Source organism: Falco punctatus (genome assembly GCF_963210335.1).
Source record: "Falco punctatus genome assembly, chromosome: 10".
Taxonomy (NCBI): Eukaryota; Metazoa; Chordata; class Aves; order Falconiformes; family Falconidae; genus Falco; species Falco punctatus.
This window is the reverse complement of record NC_137590.1, coordinates 25214266-25239668: the sequence shown is the minus strand read 5'-3', so window position 1 is coordinate 25239668 and position 25403 is coordinate 25214266. Positions and strand designations below refer to the sequence as shown.

General features: G+C 43.6%; 1 protein-coding gene across 3 annotated transcripts in view; it reads left to right on the top strand.

Annotated features, from left to right (window-relative positions):
* The first annotated feature begins 2648 nt into the window (after positions 1 to 2648).
* Positions 2649 to 25403, top strand: part of MPPED2 (metallophosphoesterase domain containing 2) — a 127305-nt gene continuing 104550 nt past the window's right edge. The window contains exons 1-2 of one of the 3 annotated variants that reach the window (XM_080404439.1): positions 22774 to 23900; positions 24720 to 24777. The gene's annotated coding sequence lies outside the window, so the exon portion shown is untranslated. The other 2 variants (XM_080404437.1, XM_080404438.1) reach the window with 2 other exon arrangements.

The window sequence follows — 25403 nt, the reverse complement described above, 5'->3', positions numbered from 1 at the left end:
AGTTATGTCAATCTCGGTGCGGGTAGAGGGCTTGGCCCTGCCCCAGCGAAGCCAATGGCCGAGATCCCGGTGGAGCCGGGGTAGGTCCAGCCTTACTTCGTGCTGTATTTGTTGCTTTATCTGTTTTCACCTCGAAGGGAGATGTAGATGCCGTGTACTGAAATGGAGGGAGGGGGTGATTTGATGTCATGGTAACTTCTCCAACTATCCATACAGCTGTACATAAAATTCAGCGCTGCTAAAGGCGATGCATCTCATAGCACCTCAGACAGCAGTGGAGGGATGCTGATGAGATTCTTTTCCTTGTGGAGCCACTGAGAAGAGCAGCAGTTACCCTGCTGAATGCCTTGCATTGCAGTATTGCCCCTTCCAATTTGAAAGGCCTGCCAGTACAACAGGGAAAAGGACCACAGACGGTGCTGCAGTAGCAGCGTTACTCCAGGAAGCAAAAGCACAGAAGCGGGGGTGGTGGGGAGCTTGTTAGGTTCTGCATTAGATAATCTAGCCCTTTGTGCAAATGCCCTGTCTTCTTTTTGCCAGTTACCCTGTTTTTCCCTTTTCCTAGGGTTCTATATAACTGAGGATCCAAGATGTTTTCATGTGCTCTAAACAGGAATTACAGGGATGTAGGGCTCTCCTACCCTGAGGCAAAGAAAATTCCATAGGAAAGCATCGTTTGGTGAAAATAAGTTGCGTTTCTACAAGGCAGCAGATAACCGGTGTATGTGTGACTCTGGTCTGACCGAAGGCCAGTTTGCTTGGGAGCTATTTCAGCCTTCTGCGGATTGGTATGGCAACACAGCGGTCTTCTGAGATGAAGGGATGTTAGAAAGAAAAAGGTAGAGGTGTGACTTTTTTCTTTGTCTTTCAAACTTAGCATATAGCAAAGTATGCAGACTGCTTGTATAGGCTGAGACACTGCACAAATGCTCTTGACTGCAGTGCAAAATCTCTTCCCTTTTCTCAAAGCAAAATACTGAAAGATCAAATAGGCAATGCATCCTTCTTAGTCCAGGTCCCTCCAGAAACATGGAGGGAAAATCCACTGAGCCTGACTCTAAAAGTTTTAATTTCCACAATGGACAAAACCACTCAAAGAGAGAGAGAGAGGCAGTTGGGGGAGGGTGGGTGGAATATGAAGCAAGTAGCATTTTATTTTTTTTTTCATTTGCCCAGACAGATTCCACTGTGAACATGTAATGGTTTTCACTGAGGCACTGTGTTATTTTAAGGTAAATCTGCTGACTTCAGAATGCATAATCAGTTTCATGATCGTAATAAATTATATCACAGCCGCATCTGGTGGGAAAATGGAAGGAAACGCACAAAGCAAGAGTGGTAGGACAGCTTGTTGGTTCGGATGCTAGCCTAGAACCCATTTCTTTGTTGCTTTTTTAAGCCAATACTTTTGAAAGCATCTAGGTCTATTAAAAGCTCATTTTGAAAGCATTGTAGGCACTCAGAATGCAAGTCTCTCTGAAAAATATTTTTGAAAATGTTACTGCAGTTCAGTTCCATAGCTGTAAATTGGGAATTGCAGCACTTCTTGCAAATGTGATGTGTGAATAAACATATTTGAAAGCAATTGGGACAAAACAGGAGCTCTCTAAGGACCTGGGATAGACAGACAGGCTACAGGGGCTGTGGTATGGAGAGCATATTCACTAGCAGTCATAGCTTAAGCAGCTCGGGCATCTATCCCCCTTCCTGACGGGTTGCTCCCAGCTCTTGCATTTGCTGCCACAACTGTTTGCACAGCATGCTGTACAGTGAACTTGATTGAGGAATAGATCCAGCTTGGTAAAAGATAAAATATGTGCTGACTACATGGCAACACAAGCATCTGTGCCAGCCAAAACACTGGTTGGCACGTGGGGCAGAACCAAGGCTGGGGGGAAGGAGGGTGGGAGCTACTCAGGCAACCTGCTACTGAATGTAAAAGCAGTCCATTCTTATTTTTAAGTACCTTAAACATTAATCTAGAAGAGTAAAGGTTTTGTTCTAATATGCAAAAAGGATTGACCATGGTCTGATGAGAAAACTTGGAGCATTTTATATCTGATTCCTATACAAGCAAAACTGGCTCTCTGATTTATATATTAAAAAAAAAGAAGGGAAATAACCCAAAATTTGTTAACCATGGCAGTAGCCCATGAAAGAGATGATTTAGGAGTCATACTGTCAAGTGTTATATTTTGATTTGTCTGAAGAATTTAAGAGAAAACATACAAATAGAATGCTGCCTTTAAAAAAAGAAAGCTGTAATTTTTTATAACTTTTCTTAGAAACTTGTATTGTATGCCTGCTACGGTATTACTTTTTTTAATTGCCACTACCTAATTGTGAGATAAATCATTGTTCCGTTACCCTTCCATATTTGAGATATAGATACTCATACTTCAGGTTTGTCTTCCCAGGCTTCAGTGGCAGTATACTAAAGATGAATTTCATCTATTCCATGTGACACAGGTTGTTTAACAGGAAAATGTTTTTATTAGAAGAGCTGGGTTAAGGGTCCATCTGGAACCAATTGAATTCTCTAATGGCCTAACCTTCTATTTCTAGAGGGAGAGAGGAGAAAAAGCAGGGAGGAAATTTAGGCTAACAGTGTAGCTCTGCAATGTGAATTTAAGAACTTTCCCCTCTGCTCCCTCCAGCCTCTTGATCCTGCTCTCTTGCTGTAATTTGCCACGTCCTCAGCTTTGTACATACAGCTACTTCTATGACTTGCTGTAAATTGTTCTGTTCAAATAATCGCTGTTAAAAGTCATCATCTAAAAAGGAGGGGACAGCACTTACATAGGACAAATGAGGGAAGAGTAAATTGTGCTATGGGGAAAGAAGTGAGCGTGGGTCTCTGAGAGTAGACCAGAATCTTCTCAAGCCATTATCACTTGAGCCAGTCATCACCGACGCCCACATGCCATGTAATTACAGACTCAGTCACAGACTTCAATGATTAGCAGCTCTCTTTAGATTACCCAGGTACCACTGTGTACCTCCCAGGACTGCATGCGAAGGCTTTATGAAGTACTATAAAAATAGAAGGCTATATAATGCAGCCTGATTCCAAGTCCGGTGGCAATCCCAGATGTCTTTCCATTATTCCAAGGGGGTTTGGCCAGAACCTGTGTGTAGCACTTCCACATCAGATGGGAGGAATTCTGCCCATCATGTGCTACAAATCAGGCTGAGCAAAAAAGAGAGGGAAAAAAAAAGATGGAGATTTTTTAAAGGAATTTTTCATATCAAAAAGACATTGAGGCAGCACTTGTCCTGGTATTGCATTGTTTGTAAACCCAGAATTTACCGAGCTCCCCATTTTGTAAACCTATTCTCATATTCAGGCACAATGTTAAGCAATTTCTTTCTTAAATGCAGACAGCCTGTAAGACAGCAAATGATTGCTACTTGTCCAGGACAAAAAAGGCTACAGTACATACATTAACATACATCTTGGGATTCTAAACTTTTTTGATTGCACTGCTAGTTCAGTTCAAAAGCAGAGTGTAAGAGTCATTGATACATCACTGTATTTGTCTCTGCCGTTTTAGCAGCATAAAATAAGGTCTCTGCCCCAACCACCTTAAAATTTTGTCGTTAAGTGATACAGAAAAAAAAATCTCCAGAAGGAATATACTTTCCCTTTTTGAAGTTGACCATTGAAAACATTTTGTTTCCAAGTCATGTTGTATTATTAATTCATATTAGGGTGGACTGATAGCCAAATGTAGAAAAAGAATGTTAATAGAAACAAACAGCTGTGAAGTCTGAAGCTGTGAGTTTTGTGAAGCTTGTGTTCCTTAGCACCGCATTTCTGGCAGCAACATTACAGGGTAGAGCATCGCTAGAGGAAATTAACGTAAAAAGTGTTGATTGCAAAATATTGGTATACGTATTTGTGTATGTGTTTGGGGAGGAGATAACTGCGCAGTTCACTCCTAACCCCATCTGCTTAAGTGCACTGCACAGTTGTTCGAAAAACCTTGTAAAAAAGATAAAATCATGAGTACAAAGAGCCTAAAAATGCATCTATATTGAGAAACTGTAGCCAATTGATTATTCAGCTGGCAAAATGGAAATTTCAAGTTGCATAGACAGCTAATTGTGGCCTGCCTATGGAATGACAGGTCTATAATTTTTAGTTTTGTGCACATTCAAAGCCAGTCACCTTGACACTTAACAGTCCATTATCTGCCGGCCACCGACCATATGATGATATTCAAAGAGTGACAGGCCTTTTCCATTACAGAATGATAAAATGCACTATGCTTTATTTGGATAAAGCTGTCTTCACAGACAGAGCAAACCAAGTGCTTATCTGATCCTTGCATGCAACAATGACATTGGGTCACCTTTTACTCCACAGGGCCAACCTTTTTTTTTTGTCATTGTTCTTTGGGGATAAAGGTGAGTGAAACTGGTATCCCCAGTATTGTTTTCTAGAAGAAAAGGTAAGCTGGCATTCATATCTATGATTTCTTTCAGTATCAAATAAGTTATATTGCAGGAAGCATTGGGACCCAGGTCATGCAACTACATGATTCATAATCTAGGGAAAAATGTTTATTTTTTTATTAAAAAGATTGTTGTGTTTTCAGTATGAATACAGAGCAAGGTCAGGAAACATGTCCCAAGATACTTCCTATCAAATAATAAAACCCAACAAACTGCCACAAATCAGGCTGAGACCTAGCATTAAGTTGAAACTGGAACAAGGGTCTGGATCCAGCCAGGGACTCTGCTGCACCTTCCCTGGATGTGGTAAATGTGTCTGTGGCATTGTCCCTCGTCTGCAGCAAGAACATGAGACTAGGGACCATCTCTGTTTACAGGAAAAAACGTAGCTTGAAGACCAGACGGTGCTTGGAGGTAGTTCTTTAGGTTAGAGCATTCCCTGCCTGGGCATCTCTTCAAGAAGGTTGTGTGATCCAGGGAGGACCGGGAAGCAGTGACTCAATAAAAAAACCTCAAGCCACGGTGGACATAGGGGTTCTCTTACTTGTACCTTGCTGTGGAGGGAAAGCCATTCACTTTGAGCGCTATGAACGATGTGAGTACAGGAGCTTGCAGTTTTCAGGAACCTAATGGGAGATGGGCTCACACGAAAGGCATAAGCTCTGCTTTGGCCTTAGCACTAGCTTCTGTGCCCAAGCGCTCTCAGTGAATTTTATTTATTTATTTCTAAATATCAGTTTCTAGTTGGGAATTCTGAGTGTGCCTTTAGGATAACTATACTTAAAATTTTTCTGAAGTTTTAACAAGAGACGGTATTGTTTTTCTTTGCTGGCAGAGCCTATTTCAGCTCCCAGTGACATTAGTGCAAACACACTTACCGATTCACTGTGTGCTAGAGCAAGTGCTATATGAGTAACCCTGCAGAACTTTGCAAGAGAGAACTTTTATCAACAGTTCATTTTGAAATTCTCTTAAAATGCTAAGAATCCTGTGAATTACAAATTTACAAAGCAATTTTCTTGAGTGTTTAGAGTGAGCGAGAGTAACCTTTGCCACTGGAAAAGATTATTTCTGGATTTTCCAAATGATACACAGCCGCCCATTTCAGTGTTAAGTATTATTCTTTTAGCTGCTTGATTATTCTGGGATGAGTGATGATAAATCCACAATACTTTGGTGATTCCTGTAAGAAATGTACTTCATATGCAAACGTTCGGTTTCCTATGTTCTCATGTGTACAGTATATTACATGTATTTATAGCTCTGGAGAAAAGGCTGATGAAGAGAGCATACTCTGAAGTGAACAGACATGAGGCTTCATTTGTTCCCTACATGCCGCAATAATACTAATACACCTTTTACTCTACAGAATGGCTTGTACTTGGGGAATTGTGTTTCATCCAATTTTCTTGCGAGTAATGAACAAGTTCCCCCAGGTTTATTGGCACTATCTTGTGCACACTTTTTTGGTGTAAATTATTTATTCTACTAATTTAACAGCAAACAGTCCTGGATAGTGAGCTTAGTGAAGCAATTTCATATATATTGGTTGTAGGTTAATTATTTAGGGATTGAGATATCTCTGGTAATGCCAAATAAGTACAGGCCTAATCAGAGAAAGCAATTGAATGTGTCTAGGTTTTCCAAATCTGAGATCGTTGCAACCATTATTTGATGGTCATTAAGTTTGGTATTTTATTGCAAAAGAACATGAATGTGTTTTGAGGTAGCCCACAAGTTAACCCTTATAATTCCTGCCATTTGCCAGGTGATCGACTCTTTGGTCACTGAGCCAGCTAACCAGACAAATCCACATACTCTGTTATTCTGGAAACGGAGAGAGTTAAGGATGTTTTTTGATATGTGTCTCATGAATAGCTTAATGGTTTGGAGGCTGTTGAAATATGAATGCTAAAGAATCAACTGGTAAATCGTATTTAGGACTAAAATAAACATCCTCTGCTGATTGTTTTAAAGGTAGCGTGCAGCCTCACAGAGGAGATAGCTTAAGTGTTATAATCACCACAATTTTTATGTAGAGATTCTGATGCTAATTATTTGAAAAACATGAAACATCTCAAGTCCTATGTAGCATCACTACCTAGTGTCAGTTTAATGGGAATGTGTATTGTGTGTGGGTTTTTAATTTGATGAGGAAAACATTATTCTTAATCGGTATGAGGTTTTTCCAGCTGACACAAAATAAGATAGGCAATTCATTGGAGAGGAGTGTAAGCTCTGAGCAGAGCCTGAGAAGACAATGAATGAAAAGCAGCGTGAGGAGAAATCTGTGAGCAATGCTTGGTGTGGATAAAATGTTGATGTTATGGCATAGTTGTTTCCATTCTGTCATCTTTATTTCTACAGCAAAATTACTGCTCTGTGCTGTGCTGTGCTGTGCTGTGCTGTGCTTGACTCCTTAAATGGCACTCAAAGCAGCCCTCTGGAAGGGCTGGAAACTCTTTATCTTATGTCCATGTCCTAGGACCTCTTCAGTAGCAGTTGGAGCAGGTTGTTTTATTTTTGAAGATCCCCAGTGGAGTAATCTGCTCTGTAGGCTGTTTGTTTTGGCAGGGTTTGTTTTTATTTTCTCTTTGTTTGTTTTGGTTTTGTTTCTTTGTTGGATCTTGTTTGTTTGTTTGTTTTTAAATACACCTGTGGATTTCTTTTTAATGTTACATTTCACGCAAGTTCCTAAAATGTGCCTTGAAGTTGGAGTAGATGGTGGGGAACATTTAAGATGATCTCTTTTTTTCTAAGGCAGTTCATTCCACAGTTTTAGGTCAGCCTTCATGGAAGCACTTGCTTCCTTCCAGATGAGCCCTACCTTCTTGCTTGAGAATCTGTTTTGTTGGAGGAGCGAGTAGTTCATTGCAAAGCTTTAGGATGCACAGGCTTTCCAGCGTAGAAAATAGAGGATATGATGGTGAAAGCATGATGGTTTACATTGTCGAAGGGACGTCCTGAAGCATTCTGCACTAATTGGATTTTGTTTAGCACAAAAGCCTTTGTGCCAGATGTGTTGCACTGGTAAGAGAGATGAATAACTGAAGCCAGATCATTAAGAAGCAGGATAGGATGGAGTCACTTAACGGCAGATTGAAGGAAGAGTCATTCATTGCCACATAAGGGCATTCTGCTAGCAAGGATTTCAAGAGTACAACTAAAGATGCTTCCCATTTTACATTCCATTGATCTGAGATGCATCCTATCAATATATTATTTTTCTCTATTTCATTATGTCAAAATAAATACAGTCCTTCAGGGAGGATCAAAAGCTCAGCTACATCAGCTCTTCTGTGGTAGGAAGACACACTAATCTGCTAATTCTCCAGTTGCTGTGGGATTTTTGCATTTCTAAAGAGAGGGCTAATAAAACTCGTGATTAGTGGAAGAAGAGAAGGGAACCTTGGGTAGTGCTTTAATGATGGAGTGCTTCAGGGAAGCAAGAAGGAGACCTGGGCTAAAGTCTAACGGACAGCTTCTGAAAAGAAGCCCAAAAAGATGGATGATGAAGTCTCTCCAAGGCTTAATGTAGCTGTGGGGTGGAATAAAGAGATACTTCCCGCCATGAGTTTAGAGATCATTCAGCAACTTGTATTTTATGGAACGATGGAAACTGAAAATTAAAAACATGAAAGGAAGACTGTAATAGTTGGAAAAGTATATGAGGAATTTTGGCAAAAGTATGAAATAAAACATACAGCTGTGTTAAGAAAAATATTTAACTCCATTTTAAATGCCATGAGTCATTAGGATGTGTTAAAAGGCAAAAAGCAGCATAGTATGGTTTTCCAGCAAAAATGAGGAAGGAAAGGTGCATCTCACTTTATTGTAAAATGTTTTAGTTACAGGAGTATGTTGAACTTCTGCTTAGGTGCAGTCCCTGTGCTCTTAAGTCCATCAGCTTAGAATTGTGCAATTACAGTGGAAATGGAAACACAGACAATCAAAGGCTTCAGAGTTACATAGGATGGATATAGGAAGGGCTGGATGGGTTATGTAGAGGATTTGGAGTGATTGGACATGTACTAGTTCTTGTTATTTTAGAAGCTTATTCTGTTAAGACACTGTGCCAATGACAAGTAAGAAAAATTGCTTTTTCATAATTCAGGAGTTATATGACCTGGTAGGCTGGAAGAAGAGAAAGAATCTCTTAATATTTGGCTTCTGTGGAGTATTCATACAGTACAGCTATTTTTCCTATGAAGCTGTGGATGTGTAGACAATTGAGCTATGCAGTATAATTACGAGGAACAGTGCATCTAATTTTGTGATACTAGTCTAGCCAGTGAGTGAGAGCAACAAATGAAAGACACAACTTCAGAAGATGAATGATTTTCTGATTTTGATAAACCACTTGTTCATTCAGTATGAGGAAGAAAGATGGATATGGACTTAGAGAGCAGTGATGGATCGGTCTTTAAAAGCCTCCTTGTTTGGGAAAAAATTAAATATTTATTTTACTAACCTAGATGGGGATACTAGCTAGTCCAGTGTTTAAAGTTATGCCTGTATTATGTTTCTTAGAGTTCTGTAAAGAGCTAAATGAAGTAGAGGGAAATGAGCAAGCCAGGTTCTGGAAACAGTCTGGTTTCTAATAGTAAGGACCTCAACAAGCCCTAATTTATCCTGCTTAAGAAGACACTGGTTTTGAATTCCTTGCTTTTTCTTTCCTGCTTATACATTTTAAATTGTCAGTGTAGGATGCAGTGAAGCTAATGGGTTAAGAAGGTGCAATTTTGTTGGTTGTGGTGCTGCTTCTGGGTGAGTTTTCAGCAAGAACCCCCTGGATCCCACTCTGCCAGGTTCTCTGCTTCTGCTTTGCTGAACTGAGCTGAGACATGTTTGCTGCAATATGACAGGAGATCCAGCACTGTATTTCTAGTGACAGACTTCAAGTTCCCCCTTCTCTTCTTGGCATTGACTTGAATTCTTGCAGAGGGGACATTGTAGACAGGCACAGCAGTAAGGATTTTTAATCCTTTTCGTAACAAAACTCATTGAAAATCTTCAGAAACTCAACATACCTTGTCTGCTTGACTTTGTGCAGCAGTTCATTTTTTATTTCTGCTGAGAAGCATTTCTTAAACAGAGTGCAAGCCAGTAGGAATGTCTATACAGAAGATGTGATGCTTTCCATTGTATTACCGAGCTGTTTCCCAGTTTACTTCCTGGCATCTCTAATGGCACGGAGACAAAGCTGACAGCCTATCTACATGGAAAGGAGGGCACTAGCTGATCTGGATACAGTCAAACTGATCGGGGAACCTTGAAATAAGAACACCTAACAGATTCCGGGGGTTCTGGGTGGAATATAGCCTTTAAAAGTCTCAAGAGAATACACATTGTCTTTCAATGACATGTCTTTCAATGAGTCCTCTCATTTTCACATTGTTCTTTAGCACGAAATGTTAAACGGAGATTCCACCTGCCTGTTCCACAAGTAGGTCAGCATTTGATAACTGCATTAAAATTGGCCTTTCCTAAATCCTCTCTCTCACTGTAATCCTTTCTGTCCCTCTCAATTTTCCTATGTTCTAATGCTCAATTATGGAGAAAATGTTGAGTCTTTTTTCAGATTATTTCCAAACTGCGATCCACAGTGGAGCTGTTTTGTTTTTGTTTTGGATCACATTTCTTCCCCAAAAGCTTCCAAAGATAGACATCACAGATATGACACCACATGGGAAAGAAGAAGGTTTTTATGCTCATACAAAAATTCCATCTCTCTTTTTTTCTGTTGTTCTGAAAGAAAATAAAAAACTCAGACTTTTTTGGGCTTATGAAAATGTCTTAAAGAACACATTCAGCATATTTAAATATATTTGGTAATTTAATTCTCAAGCCTAACATCCAGTTCATTTTCAATGTGGCCTATCACTTCTGGTGTGACATTACTGAAAACCCTCTGATTAAAGCCAGCTCTCTTATGCATACTTTACCTCTGTGACCTATGAGTAGCTTGAAACCATTTGAACTCTGTCTAAATTGGATCCCCCTGGTTGTAAGTGTTACTGCGTGTCAGTTCTATGTCAGTTGGATGGAAATCTTGCTGCAGAGGATGAAAGTTCACAGCTCAGTATTAATCTACTGGGCAAACTACATCTAATGCCTTCAGTTTTCTTGAAATAAAGCTTCTGATGACCTCTGACAGGTAAAATACAGTATAGGATTTTCTAATATTCATTTTTAGTGTAGATATTTAAAATATAGCATGTATCATCCTTCTGTACCAGATAAATGCTATGGGAGATGAAATTAACAACAGTGGCAAGTGGTTTATTGGACATGGAGACTTTTGTTAATAAAATATATCTAGGTCCACTACTTCACAATTGTCTTGTTCTCAAAACAAAAAATGCAAATCCTGGCTTCAGTAAAGGAGGCTGTGTATTGATAAACTGCTGGCTGAGATTCCCTTGATATCCGTTGAATGATACTTTGAAACTGGTGTGTGAAGAGGAGTTTAAAAAAAGATAATCGTGAAGCTGCATGGCTTCTGGAGCAGGCAGCATAAATCACTGCGTGCTGGTGGAGGCTGTCTTTAACTCACAAATAAGAACTTCAGCTTTAGCACCAGCTACTGTTTAAAAGAGAATCTGTATAGATTTGTGTGGCTTAAATGACACCATTGTCAACATCCTCGGTTACAGAATGACACGTTTACTCTGCTCTGTCAGTGTCAGGGAGTCTTAAATTGTAAGTACATTACATTTGGGGTTTTTTTTGAAGTGACTTTTTTGTATATAACATTCCAAGCTAAAAAAAAAAAAAAAAAAAAATCTAACAGGTGCAGGTTTGGAAGTCTGCAACTTCATCACACTTCTGTTTAAACTAACAATAAAACCCATACCTCCTTCAGTAGGAGTAAGATTGACTTTTATATATTTAGTTAGTATCTGAAAGGGACTGATCCTGTGTTCCTTGCAACTCCCAAATTGTCTCTGAAAACACTGGGATTTGGTAGGAGGAAAGAAATCTAAGATTAAGCTCTTGCTTGTGATGGGAGGATGCTGATGCTTGGAAGGATGCTTTTTAGGCACTAGACATGAATCAAATTATTCTTTCTCAAAACCCTGCTCCAGTCCTACCAACTGAAAAAGCTTGCTTGTGCCAGGCCTGAGTGGAACCTTTGGCTTTTTGAAGAGCCTGTGCTTCAGCCTCGTGTTTGAAAGAGAAATTTTAGTCTACAGTGTACACTTGGTTGGGATCTTTTGAGCCCTTCCAGCTCCTCTGATTCTGTAACTGCAGTTTGTTGTTGCAAAACATTGCCGACTGATAAATCAGATGAAATACCTCATCTGATGACTCTCATCCTGTCTTTCCTCTTACGGAAGTACAAAACAATAGTGATAAATCAGTATCGGTATGGCCAGAGGTATTTTAAGACAGTGGCTATAGGATCAGTTCTTGGACAGTTTAGGAGCATATTTTCCTGTTGTTTACATTTTTAAACACAGCCTTCTAAATTCCTGAGAGCCTGATTCTTTTTCCTATGAGTCACACAAAGAAATAAATTTTTGATTACAACATGTGCAAAGCCCAGAGTCCAAAACCTGAGAGCTCTCTTCCGTCAGAGGCTCTAACACCTGATATCAGAAGATATATATCAAAAGTCAGTGGAGCTCCCTGTGAGTGCAGTGCCCGGGTCACCCGGATCTCTGGGAGACCAGGGCTCATTCAGCGACAATGCCACGGAAGTTTTCTGTAAGTACCCGTGCTGTACGTACACACGTTCCAATAGAAATGTAGAATAACAGCATAAGGACTCTTACAACAATGTAACAAGAAAAAAGGCATGGTAGTTTTGGCTGGGACAGAGTTAATTCCCGTCGCGGTCGCTGGTGCGGGGCCGTGTTTGGGATCCGTGCTGCAAACAGCGCTGGTGGCCAGGGATGCTTTAGCTCACGCCGGGCAGCGCTTGCCCAGCGCCGAGGGCTTTCCTGCTCCTCAGCCGCCAGCCAGCAGGCTGGGGGGCACCAGGGGCTGGCAGGGGACACAGCCGGGACAGCCGAGCCCCACGGACCAAAGGGACATCCCATCCCATGCGGCGTCACGCTCGGCATGGAAAGCTGGGGGAGAAGAAGGACGGGGGGACGTTGGGAGTGACGGCGTTTGTCCTCCCAAGTCACCGCTACGCGTGACGGAGCCCTGCTGTCCTGGGGGTGGCTGGGCACCTACCTGCCCCTGGGGAGGGGGGAAGGGGGGAAGGGATTCCTCGCTTTGCTTCGCTTCCATGTGCGGCTTTTGCTTTGCCCATTAAACTGTCTTTATCTCAACCCACGGGTTTTCTCACTTTTACTTTTCCAGTTCTCTCCCCCATCCCACCAGGGGAGAATGAGCAAGTAGCTGCATGGGGCTTGGTTGCTGGCTTGGGTTAAACCATGATGAAAGTATTTAAAAAAAAAAAAAAAAAAAAAATTAAGCAGTTTGCCAACTATGGCAATCTTGTGGCTTGTGGGCTTTAATCATTGATTTTTGCTTTGTTAATTTGGCAGTATTGAACGCAGGTAACTGTAGCGTTCTGATCCGACAAATATGTGGAAAAGAGCACATGGATGAAAATCCATCAGAAGACAAGTGAATGTCTCAAAGTAACATGAGTATGCATCATTAGTCAGATTCTGAACTAAAAGAACTGAAGTGTGGACTGACACTGGTGATCTCTTCCTTTACTGTTCATTGGCCCACACTATTCATTTTGATAGAGACACCCAGATATGAAGAAGGAATCTACTTATTGTAGAACTCGTATGTGTGGGGAAATTATAAGCTTACAGAGTGCTTTATGATAGGCTAAAGTTGAAAGAACAGAAAGAAACAAACAACAGTGGATGAAATGGTATGGTTTGATAGTTTTTACGTATGAAATAGCTGGCTAAAAGTCATGTATACTTTAAAAAAAGCTTTTATAGCAACAGTTAACATCTCATCTCAGATATAAGGGTCGGATCTCAAGGCAGGGCAGAACATCTGCTCCTTTCAATTTTACCAGTTTAGCTAGAAGTGATGCCAAGGATTTCAGTGGGATGAAGGTGATTCTGTAGCTTCTGCTCTCTGACCCAACAACATAAAGTATAGCCTTTAGTCTGAAGCTTGGGCAAAAGCTTAAATACACATTTGCCCAGGTTTATTCTAGATTTTGACCTTCTTAAGGTTAACAGCTTGATCTAAAGGAGAAAGAGTCATTGTCAGACTATTGGTTTATCTTGCGCCTGGGTAGAGACATCAGCTAATCTGGCAAGTTTTGTGTCTGGATGTGTTTTGTAAGCTATAGAGCTTATACGTAGGCTAAGCCTACAAAACACACTGGATATGCCACTGGGCTTGTGAGGGGTTGGGATACGAACCCCTACTTTTTCCCTTTGTCTTTTGCATTTTAATTTTTCCCCTTCTCACTTCTCCATTCCAGAGGTGGCACATCTCAAGGGACGGGTCACTATGACAATGAGGGTGCCACAAACATGACACCGTGACTCTGCATCGCTCAGCCACTGTCAAAGGCTATGCTGTGTGCAAATCCGAATGCAGAGCAGGAATCTGCGGGAACCCTAGGTGGACAGAAAGGTAACCTGGTTAAATTCTAACTGAGATTCATAAACCGATTTTATAAACTAGTTTTCTTTTAGAAGGCATTTTTTGCAGTAAGATCACGGTTTTGAATTTGCAGTAATAACATCACAAAAGACAGAATTGTGGTCAATAGGCCTGGGCGGCGGGGAAGGCACTGATAGAAGGCTCCTCAAGTGCATGGTTTGACTTAATGGTAACTGACAGAGGAAATGACTTTTTAACATACAGGTTTCGAGATCATCTCATGGGAAAAGATGATATCAAAACCCATGGAAATCATGGCTAGATTAGTTTAGAAACCTGAATGTATTACCAGAAAATCCTCTCAAGATTCCACTTAGCCCTTTTCTACTAAGCCTCCCATCTGTATATTCCCTAACAGAAAGAAGTCTTCCAGATATTTGTTAGCACAACTTTCTAATTAGCCTTATTGATAATTAGTCTGGATAAATCCATGTGCAGAACCTTCTCATTATTGTTCTTTTAAAGCATGATATAAGACCTTCAAGAGATGTTTGTTTATGGATATTTTCCATTTCATGGTTTCTGCTATGTGCATGTCATGGTGAGATTGTGGGTATAGTTTAGTTAAATTTCCAAATCAGACTACACTTTAGAGAAATTAGTGCTTGATATCCACTGTTTGATCTTGATGATTACCTTTTGTACATGAAAACATTGATGTGACTGTAATAAATGTCCTGACATAAACATTTTAATTTAGAATAGCACACTTTTTAGAATTCCTGGGTCTCTTTTTTGTTTGTTTTGTTGTTTGTTTGGTTTAGGGTTTTTTTGTTTCTTCCTGGTTCTTGTTCAGCTCTACGAGCACACTGCTAAATGGCAGGAGGAACAACATATAGCTTACAGTCCATCATCTGCATTCCCTTTGCATTAGGTGGAACACTGGCATGAAAATCGTAGCCCCTGCTCCAATTTTTCCAGCTGTCTCTGTCTCCCTGTGATCTTTTCATACAAATTTTCTGGCAAGTCTTTGAATATGCAAGCTTATATCCCTTTCTTGAGTGTACATACACATGTTGCTATCTCAGAACATGGGTACGGCTGAACAGAATTGTTAATGCTTTTTGCAGTAATTTGAGTGTGTTTACTGATGTAGGCAAACCCTCAAAACATGCAGCAACTTCTTCCTTTGTCCTCTTGCTCTCAGATTCTATGTAAGTTTTTTTTGTTTTCATTCAAAATGTATGAATAAAGCAATATCAGGATCTTTCCACTGCCATCTTCAGGTCTTATTTATAGAGTACTTTTACAGCTTCAGGAATTGTTAACTTTTAGGCAGTAAATGTCATCTTACTTCTGAGCTTACATTTGTTTTATTTTTCTTAGCAATATTATTGCTTTAAAACCATAACGTGTTTTCTATTTTGGTCTTTTTCTATTGCCCCAAGGGACCTGAGCTATAACTAGGATTTGCATTGGCCATGGTGCTGTTCTTATTCTGCACATGGTTACGGGTAGACAGATGAGAGTGCCAGGGCCAAACATGGTATTTTATTGGAAGAGAGCTTCTGCCAAGATTTGGGCTTGAACAATTTGGAGGAGACATGATGTCATTGTCTCTATAAAGTGAATTTGGACAGGAATGTTGTATTGTATTTTGAGCATGTGTTTCAAAAATAACAATTAAAATACTATATTGTACGTTACCTTAATTTTTGTATTTACTCTCTGATTTCACAGTCCTCACCCTGCATTTCTCATCTCCTAGTGGTATTTCTGTTTCATTATTTTTCAAGCAGAGTTTGATGACACTGATTTAGCAGTTTCTCACAGTTCACTGCTTCAGTTTTCATCAAATTATACTTCTAGTTATACTAGACACTCATATCATCAATTTCCATATGCCTCAAAGACATGCAGAGACCAGTTTGCCAACACTGAACTCAAATCCTAGACATAACTGGAATATGGGATTTTTTTTCCCCTATGGTGTCTGAGACAAAGAGTGTAGAATCCCTGTCCTTAGCAAATATTTTCAGCCTGGACGCATGAAAAATCTAGACAATAAATGCTATGGAATATTGATTTTAAAGCATCACATCAAGGGATAAAAATTAATGTTGACCAGTGATTACACCATAAGACCTTATCCCTTTCTTTCCAGAAGCCTGTCTTACATTAGAGCGCACTGCATGCGGATTCCAGCTTCGCTCTTTCACCACGCAGTGGGAGGATTCATAAGCGTCCTGAACTGTTTTTTCTGTACAGCAGAGTTTGATAATTATGATAGTTACCACATAATCAAGATTTTGGCTTCAGGCTCTACGTTTACATGTACCTTTGGATCAGCAGTGTTACTGGGGACATTCAAAGTGACAAGATGCCTCAGAGTGACTGTGAAAGTCTTTTCCTTCCTTTAGGGAATCTTGTTCTTAACTTCATGTTCAGATTAGAAAGATCTCCACGCCGGAATGCCTGACCTCTTTAAAAGCTTTCCATTATGTTCGTCGCACAATTCCCTACCATTTTCTATAAAGGGACCACACTCCTGACCCAAAGGTAATCAGGACTCCATAAACTGGAACTTTGATGGAGATGTGCTGGAGACCATGGTTCTTAATGTCCGTCAAAAGCATAAAGTTAATTATGCAAGGCATGAAGTGAAGCTCTATTTATTTAAATGTAAAGAGGTTAACTCTGAGTAACTCTTGACAACAGTCATCATCATCAGCTGAATTTGCCATTAGATCTATAGTCTTCAAAACAAATCTTCAGGATAGCATAGGAGTAATATTCTGGCTTCTGCACCACTGTGTAAATTGCTCTCTTTGCACTGTGAGCTAAGGTCTGTTTCAGTTTTGCAATTTGCTTTCCATGTGGAATTTTGACTGATGTTGAGACTTTAATCCATAACTTTCAGCACAATATGGACCTACTCTCAGGATTAGAGAGGTTTTCTCTATCTGCAGGAAATTCACTTTGTGGAATCTGTTGTTTGCAAAATGCACTCAATGTGATGTAAACCCACTTCTGAATCTTCTCTCTAAAGTCAGAAAAATGTGGGTAGAGGGAGAATGTAGAGGAAGCTGTCCGATGTCTCGCTGTGTCTTCTCAAAACTCATGGGCACACAGTTCATCTCACATCCAAGAACAGAAATGTAGCATGGCCAGTACCTGCCTCAGGATGAGATAATCTATGTCATGAAGAGGGAAGGGAGTTGTCAAATGAGTTAAAGGTCAAGGAGAAGAGAGGTTTGTAATACTCTTTACTGTAGTACTAAATGCCTGTTTCCTGACGGACCTTCAGGTTTTGGAATTATTTGGTACAATGAGCTGTGAGTGCCTGAACAGCAGCTGAATTCAGCTGAAGGTTTTCTCACGCGTTGGTTTTGACTCAACGCACTGTAGACCACTTCAGTAATAAAATGATCACCTGAGGAAAAAGGCATCCACCTTCTCCTAAGCAGGTAAATTGATATGCAATACATACGATGTGTGAACACCTCACATTCCTCCCACAGCTGCATATTCCCTGCCACAGCTCATTGACCAGAAGGTGACCACCAAAAACCTTTCCTTGTATTGTGCCCTGAGCCTTCAGTATCCGTGAGCTCCTGCAGTAATGTCTTTACAATAACTGTGCATTAAACGATACCTGCACCTTTATGTACATGCAAAACTGAAGTCACCGACTGCTCTGTTTTAAAGGAATAAATCACCCATACATCCTTCTCAGTTTTGAAAAAAGAATGTTTTGTGGAATGTTCAAAACAACAACAAAAAATAATAGGAATTATTTCTTCTCTAGGTACATTGACTAGCAGTTACACTGGGAGTTTTTAGATGGGCAAATGATTCACCTGCAGCTCGTTTGCATCACTTTTTATTTCTGCAGAGGCCAGGTAGGAAAGTTCCGATCAAGTATTTAATTTAATCTAATAGGGGCAAGGCAGCAGACAACCATTATCCTGTGACAATGTTCTAGTCCATCGAATATAAGAAGAATGCCCAGAGGACAACTAGTGATATTTCCTTCAGTAGCCTTACCTGACGCTCTATCAGCATTATAATGACTTGCTCCTCTCTGTCTGCAGATTCTGACAGAAGGCTCAGGTTTCCCATCTTTTTGAGAAGCGTCCTTTTTCTCCAAAAGCTGGTGCAATTCGATGGAGAAGCCATGGATTCTTTGTGAAGATGTAGTGTATGCTGGAGTGCTGAACAGCTTAGTGTATGGACCCGTGTTTGTGAGATAAAAACTCAGATAAAAATTCATAATGTTAGATTACAAAAATCAAAAGCCAAGAGGCTCTTTTTCTTTAATTCATTTTTAGGGTTTAATTAGTTGCAAGTTCTAGTGTCTGATTTTCTTAAGGGAAAGAAGCTCTAAGAGCTAAAAAAACAGTTTGTATCTTCAGAATTGGAATCTTGTTGAGGTTTTTCTGCTTGTTCTTTCTCTCTAATACTATGTTTTTCTGTTGTTTTCATGTTGTCAGCCAGCATGCACACAAATCCTCCATTATTTGCGGGCTACAAATGGAGGGAGAGAGCAACACAGAACTTTTAATCTATCCGACTATGTTCTGCAAATTTAGAATGTAGTATCTGCTCAGTGGGGCACGAAGCCTAAACTAATGCAGTTTTCTCCTGTTGTCTTCTGTTCCACAGTTACTGAAGAATTTTTGCATTAATGAGAAGAACAAGCCTGTTAACATACAGTTTTTGGCAGAATCGCAGTGATCTGTATTGAAATCTGGTGAGTTCAGTGACTTTCAGTGCAAATTGCTACCAGTGGTTGTCCACTGGCTCAAACTCTACTTTCTAAAAACGTTAATAAATCAAAATATGCATTGTCTAGTACTGTACCAGCATGCCCTAGTTGCTGCAGGCTGAAACTGAATCCTGCCCGCAGGACAAATGGGAACCCTTGATGCTCTGGTCTTAAAATTGCTAAAAATCTGGGAAATACATGTCTTAAACCAAACCCCTCTGATACTGTGTCCAAACTGAAAGATAGTGTGAAACATTGCCCTGTAATGTTTTCTGAAACTCTAGCATACCCTGTGTGGGGCTGGGTCCTGCACTGCAGGCGGTGGCACTCCGTACCATGCCAGCCATCACTGCTCAAGAGACCATGCTGTGGACTAGATTGGGGAAGCGATCTGCCTTAAAGCCCTTTTTGCCTTTTTGAAAGAGGCTTTTTAAAAAACTGAATTTGTCCTTGTGCGGTTTATAACCCTGATGTATGGGAGCAGAAGTGAATGGCAGAGGAGTGGAGCAGTTGTGGAAACACCCATGAAGTGGTACTGTTGATCATTTAATACAGTGGGATGTGGCTTTGTAATCAGGTCATCCCTCCTTTGGTCAGATGATGGAATATTCTTGAGCTTACTGTGAGAGTACTCTCAACAAGCAACATGTAGCAAATTACGGAGCACAGTAATGCACCACATGACATACTACATCCTGACCAAGCAGGATCTGTATCAGGACAGTACTGTAACCACAGACCAATGTCATGATATACAGTTTGAAAGGTTTTTAGGGTTTCGTTTGGTGTTTTTTTTTTTTTTTTTACTTCCTTTCTGTGTAAAAGCTCACTCAAAAAAAATCTTGTTATTTAAGGAACGAGTTCTCAGAGGTAGACTTTAAATGATACTTTCTTGTATTGCTTCGCAGATGTTTAAGGAAGATTTTTCCCCAGGTAAAGAGCAAAGTGAGATGGGTGTCCATGGTTCACTCTGGCCTATCCTATGTGTGTCTCAAAAGTTGTTAGCTCTGTCTTGTGCTTGGCAGAAGCTGGAGACGGTGGTACCTATGAAGCATGTTAGAGGTTACATAATAGATTTTGAAGAATCTGTGTGCTTTTCGTGATACTGTAGTGTTTTGTAATTTTTTTTACATCTGCTGCATCTGTGCATTTGATGATACTCAGTTTGGATTTACAAAAGTGAAAAAACAAAGTCCAGCAAAAACTCTGAACATGACTAAGGTTTCATGTATAACACACACTTTTAACATTACGAATAGCCAGTATTAAAGTAAACAAAAGCTGCTTGTTCACTGTTTTGAATTTTACCCAACTAGAAAAATCAGTCCTGTGACACTCACAATAAACAGCTTGTTTACTTTTTAAGTTTTAAAATTTATCTCTGAGTTCCTCTTGGCAAGTGTGTACTAATAAATGCACATTCCAGCCAAATTAAGGACATTTTCCTTTTCTGTATTTACAGACTTGCATTTTGATGCTGCTCTTGTGAATTAGAGAAGAAAGGCAACAAGATGCAACACTTTTCTTCACCAAATCCTTTAATCAATTTAAGAATTTTTTCCCCCCTTCCTTTTAGCAACTCCAGGGCCAGCACATTTCTAAAGTGGGTGCATCTTAGGAAAGCATACTGTTCTCGGGGAAACGGAAAACAAGTAGTTTGTAAAAAGGAAGAGTTTTATTATGTCCTTTTGACAGAAAATATTTTAGTTTGTCAAATCCTATATTAAAAACAGTGCTCCCAGTGACTGTATCACAGCTTGGTGTTGCTTCATACTAAGCAACAGCATTTAGTATTATGAGAAAGATGTGACCTTAGAATCAGGTCCCACTCTGGATTCGTATGAGCAAAACCCAAGTACCACGAATTCTCAGGCCACATGCCTTACGTAAGGACTAGTGAATTAGTTCAGTACTGGGACACCGGGGTAATGTCTGATTGTCTCTCACCATACCAGGTATCAGAGAGAAGGTCTTTGAGCTTTGTCATTCCCAGTCCAGCCACTTACCCAGGCTTCTACCCTGTTTCTGTGCTCATTTTTGTAGTGCTGAGTGCTTGAGATGTATCACAAATACAGGAAAATTCCTTCTGCTGCAGCTGTGGAGAAGGGATGCAACAGGTTTGGGATCAAACTTGCTCCTCCTCACCTCCTCACCCCCCACAAACCCCGCCACCACTTCTCCCCATATTTTTAGATGGCAGTGGTACCAGTGAAGCTATCCTGTTCTCTTTGTGTACCCAGTGGCTCCTCTTGCTCCCTGCCTTGTTCCAGCAGGAACATTTGTGCAGTTACGAGGTAGGTTGGATGAGGAGACTGACCCACACCAAACCAGATGGTTTTTCCCTGGCGCTAACTGGATGGGTTTCCCGGGTGGGATTCCCTATTCCCACCCCAGGGCAAGTGCAGGGGCAGGAGCGGGGTAAGTGGGCTGAATGCTGGAGTGCGGGTTTTGCAGCTGTGTCACAGTAAGTTAGCTACAAATATTTGTGAGACTATGGCCTCAGACTCCATTCCAGGCAAAGATTCCCTGGAAAATGTTGCTTTGATTTGGTGAGGAGGACAACTCATCTGTGGGCCATTTTGTCTGAAACAGGAATTTTCCTTTGGTGGTTCCCAGTGCTTGCTTCTGTTAAGAGGGGAAATGACAATAGTACAAAAAACATCAGGCTGAAAGGTCTAATATCAAATCTGGAAAAAAAAACTTATGCTGTTTAGCCTTTTTTTCCCATGTTGATTATTTTCTAATTTGCCATGTTTTTAAACAGGGCAATCCATCCTAGCGGATTTTCGTCTGGCAATACTGGGGACCTTTCTCATTGTTTTCAACAACAAAGAAAAACCTGCCTGGTTGCCACCCATATCCAAAGGTTGCCCAGAGTCAAAATGACTTATTTAAAACATGTAGGGGACGGCTTACTCTAAGGGGCCTGTTAGGAGCTGAGCTTTGCTGTCAGCTCAATTGCTCTGAATTGTCGGGAATTTTTTCCTTTCCTTTTCTTTATTTCTCCCCATTGTAAGCACACGACCGTGGAAGTCCCCCCTTCCCTTTGCTGTCTCGAAAGTAAAAGCACAGCCACCTCGGAGCTTTACTTTGTTACTGCTCACTGCTGACACGACCGCTGCGGATTTTGGGGTGGGGGAGACAACGGCAACCTCCCTGATTTATTCCTCCCTGTGGAAAAGCCCCCATTATCCTAAGGCGATGTTCACCCTCCAAGGCTGACCCTACAGCGCATTTTTCCGATGGCTGAGGTTAGCCTGCCTGCAGAAGGAGCAGAGCACCGCATGAAGAACTAAGGATGAAAGGTGTGGAAGATGGGAAAACCTGTTTGGAGGATTTTTTTTCCCCCAAAATTGTTGTTGTTTGTTTATTTTATTATTTATTTCTGCAGGGGCAGAGCCGAGCAGCGCCGCGCGGTGCCGGGCCGGCGGTGTGCGAAGGGTGCGATGCCCGGCGAGGGGGGGTCCCGGCGGGCTCCCACACAGCCCCCCCCGCGCCCCGGGACTGTGGCAGCCGGCCCCCCCCCGCGGCCCCCGGCCCCCGGCAGAGCCGCTGCTCCCGCCGGCCTCTCCCGCCGGCTCGGTGGGGGGAGGCTGTGCCGCACTTGGGAAATGCAGCAGCGATTCCTCCCTCCCTCCCTGCCCGGGGGGGTGAAGTGCGAGGCAGCGGGAGGAGCTGTGCCTCTGTGTGTGTGTGTGCGTGTGTGTGTGTGCGTGTCTGCGTGTGCGAGCAGCGCTCCGTGGCCGCCGTGTTTCCTGGTGCCTGCTCCCTGACCCCAGTGGCAGCCCCGCTCACTGCACCGCGCCCGCCCCCGCCGCCGCCCCGCACCCGCACCCGGAGCCGGAGCCGGAGCCAGGCCGCCGCCGGGCACCGCCGCGGGGTCGGGCGCAGGTTCTGCCCCGGCCGCGCCCCCGCAGCCCCATGGAGCGGCCCCGCTGCCCGCGCTGAAGGCATCCCCGAGCCGCCCGCCGCGGCAGCCGGCGGAGGGAAGGTGAGCGGCCCCGGGCCGGTGCCTGCGTGCGGGGGCGGGGGGCGGCGGGGGCAGCGGCGCACAAAGCGGCGGGTTAGAGGTGCCGTGTCATGGGCGAGCGGGGGGGCGGGCAACGCTCCGGCGCGGCGGGGCCAGCCTGCTGCGAACAATAATAGGGATAGAACCGGCCGCCGGCGCTGCCCGCCTGCCCGGCGTGACCGCCCCGAGCCCGCTGGGTCGGGTCGGGTCGGTGCGGCGGCGCTTCCCCGCAGCCCGGGCGGCTGTTCCGGCGGCGCGGAGCCCGGCCGCCCTGCCCTGCTCCCCCAGGCCGTGCCCCGCTGCCCTCCGCCGCCGCGCCGCTCGGCCGGGGCGGGGGGGGACGGGCTGCGGCGCTGGCAGCGGCCTGGGGCCGGGAGGCGGCGCGCCGGCCCCGGGCTGGGGGTCGGGGCTTGGGGCGGCGCGGCGGGGCCGGGAGCGTAGGCCGGCGAGCATTGTGCTGGCTGGGGCCAGCGGACGGGCGGCAGCGCCGAGCGGCTGGCGGGGGGGGACGGGGCTGCCGGGGGCTCGGGGGACACGCACACGCCGCAAAAGTACGGCGGGTAGGGCGGGTTTGCTTTGCCGCTCCCCGGCGGAGTTTCCCCCTCTGCCTTCAGCCGGCGGGAGAACCCGCGGTGGAGCCGCGATCCCGGAGGCCTCACGCACTTGGAAACCTCCCGAGGGCGGGGGCGAGGTGCGGGGGGCGGCGCGGTTGGCACCGCCGGGATCGAAAGCAGCGGGCACCCCCCAGCCCCCGCCGCGCTCCCCCGCGGAGTTTATTGCATCCCTCCCCCGAACACCCCCCCCGCCCCCAGACCCCGCTTCGGCTCGGCGGCGGCCGGGGCTCTGCGTGCGAGGGGAACTTTGTGCGCCATGGCACGTACCGCACCGCGGCGCAGAGCTGCCCCCGCCGCGGCGAGCGGCCCGGGGGGGCCAGGCAGGGGGCGCGGGGCGGGGGCTGCGGCACACGCCGGGACGGGGCCGCGCCGGAGCCATTGGCCACCCAGAGCCATCAATCACGGGGTGGTGGGGGGAGGGGGGGGGGGGAGCGACGAGCCCGGGGCCCCGCGGGGCCGCGGCCGGGGCGGCCCGGGAGCCGGCGACGGCGGGGAGCGGCCGGGAGCCCAGGTACCGCGGGGCGGCGGCGTGGGGGGCCGTGGTCCGCGCCCCCCCCCCCCGCCGGTGCCTTGTCGGGCGGGGGGCGGTGGGTGCCCGCGCTCCGGGGGGTTGCGGGGGCTGGTGCCGGGATAGCGGCTGTATCCGCGGGAGGTGCTGACACGGGGTTAACCCTTTCGGCCGTCCGCCTTTCAAAAGCGGCTTTTCTAGCGCCAGAGCCGCCGGCAGGCACATTTTTGAAATTCAGATGAGGGAGGCGTAAATATTTTATGGGGGAAAGGCTCTCGGCGTGCCTGCGGGGCGGGCGGCGCGCCGGGAGACGGCACCGGTGACTTCTCTGCGCATCCTGGGCGATAGTTTTTTTGACCCGGCGGTACCATGCGGCTTTAAAATGTAGCTGCGCCTAAGTCCGTGCCAGCCCTTTTCTGAAAAAGTGCCGGTTTGTACCTGGAGACCTGGGCCGACGCGTACAATAACGCATCCGCGCATACCCGCGCATCCCTGCATCCCCCCGCATCCCGGCGCGCCTCCGCGCTGGGGCAGGGCTGTTCGCCCGGGGTAGCAGCTATGGCTGGGGGGGTCGCAGCCTGCTAAAGAAAGAAGCAGTCCTCATTTCGCTGTTTAGACTTAAAACCGGTGGGGAAGTTGCTGCACGTTGTTTTACTTGACAGATGTGAAAAATAATGCAACTTTTAGTCTTTTGTACTCGCCTCCTGTCTGTAATCTTCAAAGAGTGGTTGCAGGTGGAGGAAGGACGGCGGTGATTCAAAGTAGCCTTTTTATTTTTGTTTTTTTTTTCATCTTGGGCCTAAAATAAATTTGTTCTTAAAGTTTCGAAGCGTTCAGCTCCTTTTTGATATTTTCTTCAGAGAAGTTCACAGTAAAGAAGGTAATAATTAGTTCTTAGGTAATAATTACTTCTGGTAGGTGAGCTGTAGTACTCTGTGGAGCATTAAATGGAAATTAGAGAATTGACACAGAAGCCAGCTTCAGATTTTACTTTTTTTTTTTTTCCTTTCCTCTCTCTCCAATCCGGCATTTGTTGTTGAATTTCATTTTAAAAGGATACTTTGTTCGGCTTTGTCTTAATTTAAATATAGAGATTTATTTTTAAGATTAAAGATTGGAACGATGGGAAGCAATTGCATCTTATATACTTGCAATCTTACTGAAAGTCAACTTTAAAGTATTTAATACAGCTATTCAAGTATCCTCTTATAATTTGTTTTATGCCAGTTAGTTGTAATTTCTTTCTGAAACATGGATTGTTATAAACCTTGTAAAAAATGCTTATTATCTTTATGTATAATTCACTCTCATGAACAAATTGGATTTTTCTTCCATGAGTGAAATTTAATGTTCTGACCTTTCTGATTCTAGATTACTGAAAATAGTGTGATTTAGCTTTTCTGAAAGCCCAAGCATATTTTTGTTGTTGGTTTACCGTGTTGTTTTATATTGTAGCTTTTAATTGGGGAAAAAATAACATTAGACATGTAATTTTTATGCTACTAC